This window comes from Rousettus aegyptiacus, unplaced genomic scaffold, assembly GCF_014176215.1.
Source record: "Rousettus aegyptiacus isolate mRouAeg1 unplaced genomic scaffold, mRouAeg1.p scaffold_m13_p_13, whole genome shotgun sequence".
NCBI lineage: Eukaryota > Metazoa > Chordata > Mammalia > Chiroptera > Pteropodidae > Rousettus > Rousettus aegyptiacus.
Window position 1 is genome coordinate 71,295,350 of NW_023416288.1, and position 8,887 is coordinate 71,304,236.

At 43.1% G+C, this 8,887-nt stretch overlaps 1 pseudogene; it reads right to left on the reverse strand.

Annotated features, from left to right (window-relative positions):
- Positions 1–119, reverse strand: LOC118611274 (annotated as a pseudogene).
- Between the last annotated feature and the right edge of the window lie 8,768 nt (positions 120–8,887).

The following is an 8,887-nucleotide window of genomic DNA, read 5'->3' on the forward strand; positions in this document are numbered from 1 at the left end:
TGCCTATAGCACCTGGTCTTCCTAGGTAGTTTCCCATCCAAGTACTAACCAGGCTCGACCTTGCTTAGCTTCCAAGATCAAACGGGATTGGGCTCGTTCAGAGCAGCATGGCAGTTGATTGTATATTTATGGGTTGATTTCTGGGCTCTTTATTCAGTTCAGTTGGTCAAATGTCTGTCTTTATGTCGTACCATACTGTTTTAATTATTGCACTTTGTAATATATTTGGAAATCAGGAAGTGTGATGCTTCCACTATTGTTGTTCTTTCTCAAGATCATTTTGTCTGTTTTGAGTCCTTTGTGGTTATATAGGAATTTTAAGATTTTTAAAAATGTTTGTAAAAAATGTCATTGGGATTTTGATAGAAATTGCATTGAATCAATCTGTAGATCGCTTTGTGTAGTATGAACATTTTAACAATATTAGGTCTTCCAATCCATGAACATGGAATGTCTTTCTGGTTTATTTGTGTTCTTTAATTTTTCATCAATATTTTGTAATTCTCAGTGCACAAGTCTTCATCACCTTGGTTGAATTTATTCCTTTGTATTTTATTGTTTTTGGTAAGTGGGATTGTTTTCTAAATTTCTTCTTTGGGTAGTTCATTGCTGGCCTTCCAGACAATTTATATGTCTTCCAGTTCCAGAAGTCTGTGGCTTAGAGTGGAATATGGGTTATGGGCTGGGGTTTCTCAAGAGTTCCAGCTTCACACCTTTCTTTAGGCTGGTCTTGTCTTTATCACTCACATCTGGAGAAAATTTTCAGGTGACTACAATAAATTGACTCAGAACACATCTGACGAAATATTTCAATTTCGACTATCAAACTACATTGTACGAAGGGCACTGACGCCCAAGCCATGAAGCCTCTCACACATAGCTTGGAAGGATGACACTTCGAGGACTTTAACCACCCCATCTTTCTTTTCTTCCTTCCTACTTCCTTCTGCTTAGCATTTATTGACCACACTAAGGCAAACACTGCACTAAACATTGGGAATACAAAGATGAATAAGTTCATAATCTGATAGGAGGACAGAGAGAGACATTAAAATATGAAGTTCTAAGTGCTGTCATAATGGCATCAACAGAGGGAGAATTTTTGAAAAAGCTTCCTTTACATCAGGGGTCCTCAACCCCTGGGCTGCAGACTAGTACTGGTTAGGAACTAGTACCTGTTAGGAACTGGGCTGCACAGCAGGAGGTAAGTGGTAGGCAAGCGAGCAAATCTTCATCTGTATTTGCAGCCACTCCCCAGCAGTAGCATCACTGCCTCAGCTTCACCTCAGGTCACCAGGTATTAGGTTTTCGTAGGAGCACTGGTCCCTGGTACCAAAAAGATTGGGGACCACTGCTGTACATGACTGGGCAAGTCCAATCAAGATTCAGACATTTCATAGGAGAGATGGAGAAAACATCCTGGAGAGAGTAAACTGACATAAATATCTCAAAGTTTGGTTCAGTTCTTTTTGAGGCAGAAAACCGGCTGTGAGATATATGGATCTCCTAATTTTTGAAAATACAGTGTGCTTTAAGTATCAAGAGATCTTTCTGAACTAAAAGACATTGAGAGATATTTTTGAAGGCAAATATACATATGAGTCCTGAGAACCTGCATGTATCAAAACATTTCTTACAGAGACTCAACTGGAACTTGTTAGTCTTGCCAGGGATGCCACAGGGCCCCTTGGGTTTGAGGCTGTCAGTGGTTATAATCGCAGTGGAGCAAGACAGGGAAATTAGAGCCTGGGGCAGCTGTCATGACTCACATTCTCTGTTCTTATTTGGATCTAGCAGAAAAAGCAGGTGGATTACCTGAATGACCTTTATAAGATACATCTTTGGCTGTGATGACCTGAGATTGGTGGACAATATATTTTGATGCTTTGATTAAAGTAGGTGATTAAAACATCGACTTGCTTATAGCTTGGCTATTTTTAGGCTCACATTTCCTGGAGTCTAAGACCCTGTGCAAATATGGACAAAGATGCTCAGAAGAGTTGAGGAGAGAGAAAGGGGCCCTTTTCAGCCCTCGCATATGAAATCGCAATAGTAGTGCCATTTGAATAGCCGATACCCCTCCCGGTGATAGCTGCAGGCATGTGAAAGCTGAGCCCGGGACTGCTCAGCTAATTGAAGTGCCCTGTAGGTTCTCTTTGCCCTCAAGAACCTTTCTGATAAATGCTCTTGACCAGCTCCTTATATGGCTACAGACAGCCCCAAGAGGTTGAGGTGTATTTTGGACACAATCTGATTCTTATTTCTCAAGAGTCTTAGGCCTTTGCCTTTGCAGACGAGGGAGACAGCGGTGAGCTCCAGAGGCTCTCGTGCCTTGGCCCTGTGGCAGTCACTTTTCCTCTGAAGATTCCCCCTTATCTTGAAGAAGAGAGGTGCCTGGCACTTGTCATACTGTATTGGGCAGTGGTGAGGATAGTTTGAAAGAAGGCATATGGAGAAAACGCAGCTGGCAAAGTTGCATGAGAGAAAAGTGGCTCTTGACTTGTTCACCTTTTGAGGGCCTGTGGGGCCCACTGAGAATAATTGTATAAGGCCCCTTGGGTATGACGTGCTGGCTGTCCAATTTTGTTTTTTCATAACTTAGAAGAGTCACACCAGAGGGAAAGGGTACTGGTGTTGCTTGGCATCGGGTGCCATGTGAGAACCTCAACCCAGGGACTGCATATCGAGACTTTTTCCCCAGAGGGCGATGGCCTTCACCAGAGGCCACAAGCATGAGCAATTTGAATTTTTTCTTGTTCATTGATGGAACTCAAAGAATAATATATGTTGAATGAATGAATGAATGAATGGAGCAAAGAAAGAAGCCGGTGGCTCATTACAACTTTGCGCTTGGATCCTGAAGCAGACATAAATAGAAATATGTTGTCATTGTGGATTTTACTGAAGTGACTGAAATGATTACATCATGTGAAATCCCTAAAACTGTCTATTAATAATGCTACAACACAGATGCTTAAGAGCATGCTAGCCATAGAAGACAAACCCCAGTAGCTGAAGAAGACAAAAACTCATTTTGATGCTAATGTTGCAGAAGGAAAGATGCTGTGACTTTTTGTCAATGGTCGTGATGGGTTCCGGCACCCCCGTTTCCCGCCTCCTCTAACCAGCGTGGCCACTCATGTTCTGAACTGTCACCAGCCTCCACAGAAGGCACCACGCACTCTGCCCCAAACAGCTCCCACTTTCTAAGTCCCCCCAACTCCCCCTCGGAAAACTCTAGAAAAAAAATACTTTTCACCTTCTCCAGGTAGACTTTTCTTCTAGAGGCCACACCTTCCCTGAGGAGTATAAAATAGTGGGGGAAGAAAACTTCCAGGAAAAACAAGGAGCCGGGAGTGAGCAGACAACCCTCTCAGGCTCGCTCATGGCAGCCCATATTTAATGTGGAACTGCAACTGTGGAGTGAGAGCTATTCAGAAATGTATACCCAGGAGTGTAACGAGCTGTAATATATGAACTGACTTTGGAGTAACATGTAATATGCTTAACATAACACTGCAACCAGGGGAGCCATTTTTTAAGAATAAAACAATGAGGGAGAATAAATACCATTAACACAGGATGAGTGACGTGGGAGTTCCCAGTGAGCAGGGGATTTTCTCACTCTGACATCAGATTCTAATTGCAGAGGGACCATCTTAGTTGTCACTAACTGGCTTTAGAAAAAATAATGTAGAATATAATTTGTTAGCTATAAGGCCCATAGGCCTTGGGGTTGGTGAAAAAACCCCACTTGGTGGGGCCCCCAGGAGAGTAATAATTATTAACGGGTCACCATGGCCAAGAAAACAACTCTTAGCAGGCTCTCTCAGGTACCGTCACTGGGTTTTTCTTGGATGACTGGGGAGAAAGCAGAACACTTGAATTATGACTGCTGCCCCAGTCCTTAATTTCTCCACTTCGCTCAGCTGTGCGGGTATCCGTGGACAGTTAACAGGCTCCAAGACCCTCCTAGGAGTCCATGGCCAGCACTGAGGGGGACGCGTAGGCAGGCCAGGAGTGGACACAGAGCACATAGCGCCCCGTTAGGGAACACGGCATCATGTCGCAGCTGGGCACCCCCTGGTTTCCTCTTGGATTTCTGTCTGGCATCCACCTGGTTCAGACAGATGAGATGCTCAGAAGGATCACACGCCTTGCTCGAGGGACCCTCCTCTTCATTCAGCATTGGCCTTGTCCAGTGTTTTCCAAAATAAATGTGAGGTGTTTGTTCATAGGTATTCTTTACAAAAAGGGAAGGTATCCTATGATCTCATTAGAAGTGCTAGGTTAAACAGGTTTCTTTATTGGACTTCTCAGGGCTTCCTGACATTGTGACTTCCAAAAGGATAGTAAAGGCTGCAATATTTCCCAAAAAGGCATTTCACTGGACTAAGGTATCCCAAAACCCACTGGTGGAAAACACTGGTCTGTATTTGTTACCGGGATCCTCTTCCTGTTTCAGATTCATACATAGCATTTCACTCGATTTTATGCTTATGTCGTCTAGTCAAGGAACACTAATAAATTCCCTATCTACTACCGTAACACATATGGTGAAGAAAAATGTGAAGTCCACCTTGTCTTCTGAGATCTGCTCAGGCTCTGTACCTGGCTAGGGTATTTGAGAAGCCGCGTCCCCCGTGGACTTTCCACAGGGCTAAAGATCAGCTGACGAGTTCTCTGCTTCCAGCCCAAGAGACTAGGCGAGCAGGGAGTTAGAGACGCACTACGTCAAAGCCAGCGCCGAGGTGCTCGGGGCTTCAGACCCAGCCCCTTAACCGCCCACAGCGCCTTGGGCGACCGAAAGAGGTCAGGCACGTGAAGTGCCTGATGCACGATAAACAGCAACAATAATCACTGGAGAAAAGGAGATAGGAAGAAATAATATGTCTCAAATAAAATTAAAATTTGGCAGATTTGACAAAGCTCCTCATTAAGCTACTGTTCTGAGACTGGAATAAACAAACTTTATTTCATTTTAATATTTTTCCTCAACATCTAGAAAATGGTGCTCACTTCTGTTTTAGCACCATCCTTTCCTCTACCCGGTCTGCCCTTCTTCCTTGCCAACAGTTATTGAACTTTAATATTCTAGAATATAGAATACCTAGTTCTGAATCCTGAGGGCATGAAGATGAATACCATTATGTAAAACTCGGATCCCCTGTGGTCCAGTGGAGGGCGGGGAGGGGGAGGGGGAGGTGGGCAGACAAGTAAACGTGCAAGTAAAACAGTGTGCTGAGTGCTGCAGTTCGAGATGCACCAGGGAGAACATGACGCTATATCCCTGGCACACGGTGGGTCCTCAGTAAATTTCAACCGAGTAAAAGTATGAGTGATTAGATAAATGTACATTATACTGATGTGAAGGTTATCTCTGATATGAAGGGCAGAATCTTTGTGATGTTAATTCATACTTTCTCCCTGCAGTTTCCCTTTTTATCATTTCTAGCAGGAATCCAGATTTTGCAATTCTTTGTCCCAGACAACTGTCAGGGAAGCAGCCCCAAAGAGTCTGTGTTTGGAAGGGCCTGCTCGAGCTGCAAGGGCTGCGGGGTGTGCAGGACGGAGGGGGAGACGCTGAGAGGCATTAAAGGGCGGGTACGTGAGCCCACAAGCAGCATCCCGATCTCAAGCAGGGCGGCTTAGATACACACAGGGGGAGCCTGGCACGGGTGGGACCTCAGGGCCTGTAGCCTGTGTATGCCCAGAAGCAGAGACCGCCAGACGTTGAGGACACTGAGGGCTTGGGTAATGATGCTGTCACAGGCAAGCAGGACATGGTTTTGTGGGATGGAGGCTCAGAGCAGGAAGTGTGTGGTTAGAAAAAAATTTTAATTATATTCCATGCAGACCCTTTAAAATTGTAACTTATTGCCCATTTCTTGGACAAACATACAATAACTTAAGGTTTTCTTGCCTTTTGATGATGATCGGTTGAGGTTTTCAATTCTAAAAATTTCCCCCTAAGGCTTGTCACACACCCGCTTCAAAGGTGAGGATCCCAGAGACTGTGAAATCAAATGAAGCTGGACACGAGACAGGCTGGAGAAAGAGAAGAGAAACTGCATTCCTTCTACCCTCTTTGCTCCTATTAGAGGATTATGGATATTACTAGGAAGGAAATATAGACATTACCTGAAGGTTGTTTGTCCCCGAGCTTCCTGCAGCTCTCCAGAGCTTTCCAGATAGAGGGCCAATCCACCTCTGTGTGGACATTTTTCAGCCATTTTTGTCTGTTTGACCTCAGCCATTGTGACCCTCAAAAGGCTGAAAGAACCGCGAGAGTAGTTCCTTCGAGCCCCATCTAGCCCCCACCGCCCTCCACATGTCAATTCCTAGTACAGCCCGAGCTGTCGCTACTGCAGAGCAGACGCCAAACATGTGATGCGAACATCTCAGAGGCACCCCTTCTTCCTTATTTTCAGCACTTATTTGGGGATTCCACTTACTCATGTCTACTCAGCACGCAAATTTGTTTTACCTCGGTGAAGTGCATGGCCATGGGACAAGGAGAAAAGCAACATGAACAGAGGAAGGAACACAAACATGTTTTAAACATTTTAACATTGCTCCCGAAGGTTCAAATTGAAGATGCATTTTTTTTTTTAAATGATGGAAAGAGGGATCAAAGTTCACTTACAAATATTCCATGAGTGTGAGGTATCAGGGTTTACTGTATTTGGGGGCAGGTAGTTGAACATATTTGATGTTTTCATTCGATATTGCGAAGTAACATTGAAGGCAGTAATGGAGAACCAATTATTGGGAAATGACTAAAAGTGATCACTCCAAGGTAAGAAGAAACCAAAACAGAAATTTTTTTAAAAAACAGAATACTCCATAGCAAAATCTATGGGACAAGAAAGCTACACAGAGAAAAATTAAATACCTTCTTTCTTAAAAGTGAACCAAGTACTTTTCTAAGGAAATTAGGAAAATTATGATTCTTATAAATAAGAAAAAGCAGGAAGATCAAAGAAAGGTAAAAGCTGAAAATAATAAAATATAAAGCAAAAAGTATGATTGAATGCATCAGTATAGCTAATACTTGTTTCTTTGATAGAATAAATTAGATAAATTTTGTGAGGCTGATTAAAGGGGGGAAGACAGATAGCAAAAATATACAAAATTAGTTGAGAAAAGAGAAATACTCACAAATACAGAAGGGATTAAATATGTAATATAAATTATATACCCAAGAAATTCTGAGGTAACACATTTGAATGCATAGAGAAAATGGTAATTTCCTAGAAAAAAAACAATCTAAACATAAAAAATGAAATATTTGCATAGAATCATTACCATAACAGATAGTAAAAACACGATCAAAGATCCGTTATTAATGAAGCAAAAATCAGATGTTTCATATCAAAGTTTTTTCTAATTCTTAGAAAGCAAATTATTTCAGTGCTTAATTATTCTGGGCCATATGGAAAGCTCTCCAGTTCTTGTTATAAAGGCAGAATGACTTTGATACTAAGTACTGATAAGAAAGTAAAAAAAATCCTATACATTTGATCATATTGGATTATTTCCTATATACATCGCTAGATTCAATTTGCTACTATTTTAGAATGTTTGCATTTGTATTCTAACAAACACATATAAGTGGAGACTAGGGGACATTATTGTCCTGCAGAGGGTCTTCATAGAGGATTTCGATGTCCGCTTATGTAGTAATAAAATCGTAAGATAGAAGTGCAACTTGGATTCTAGCTGTCGTCTCTAAGAAGTTAGGAGCCATGGACCTTGGGCGAGAAGTGTAAAAACCACGTGAAAACGATTATCTTAAAAAAAATTGCTGTTATATTTGTTGCTCTGGCTCTGCCTCTCCACAGCCATGTGTAAAGGTCTCAAAACAAAAGGGACCTGAATGCTTGTCCTCACGAGCAGCACAACATGGCAGGAGCTGGCAAGACAGCAACCTCCCTGGTGCCCAGGCCCAGGGAGCTCTCAACGGCAAGGGTGAGTCAGGGTTGCCCTCAAGCAGAGCAGTTGAGGAGAGAGGAGGAAGAAAGGGGGCACTGGGGTCACAGTCTCTGTCTGGAGAGCGACTCTGGGTTGTAAGGTGCAAGAGCTACTAAATTGACACGAGTTCAGGAAGATGTCTCCCTCCTCATGTGATTAGCTCCTCTCTGGGACTGTGGACTCATGTCCTTCAACAATTTCCATTGTCCTCCCTGGTGTTTTCATTCTATCACCATTTTTCTCTGTCATCACCTCTCCCATTCATCCCTCAAGGTCTAGGTTCTGCCTCTCCTATTCATGAAATCTCTCCAAAGTCCTATTAAATTCCCATGGTGCTTTTAAAGCCCCATAACACATTTCTTTGCTGCGTTTCCTAGAACGAGTGTCCCTAACACCTGCTCACACAGGGCTGCTCCCACCCGCCATCGCCTGTAGGCTCTCAGACTTTTCATTCAGGCTCATCACAATCTAGGTTCCTAGCTCAGGCAGGTCAAAATCACTTTGGACTTTGGTTTCCCATCTATTAAATCAAATAATTGTGGTAATAACTACTTTTTCTTTCAAAATTGTAATCCTATGCCTTCCTTTGTGCTTCTCTGTTCGAACCAATCTCTGTCCTCTGAACATAAACAGAAGTTTATCTATACCTGTGAGGCATTGCACCAATTCGTTCAACAAACCATTTGAGCACCCATTCCAGGTCGAGTTGTGTCAGGAAATGGAGTAAAAAGGCAAACATGGCTGACTACTGGGTGGATACAGGGGTCCAACTTCTGAGACAATTTCCTAAGAGCGGGGGCCAGCTGCATATTCCCATCAGGGCTCTGCACAAAGGAGGTACAAAGAAAAACATGCCCAGAGTGAAAAGCCCTGGGGTGCCTAAACATTGCCTGCCACTTGACTTTGCTCTTGG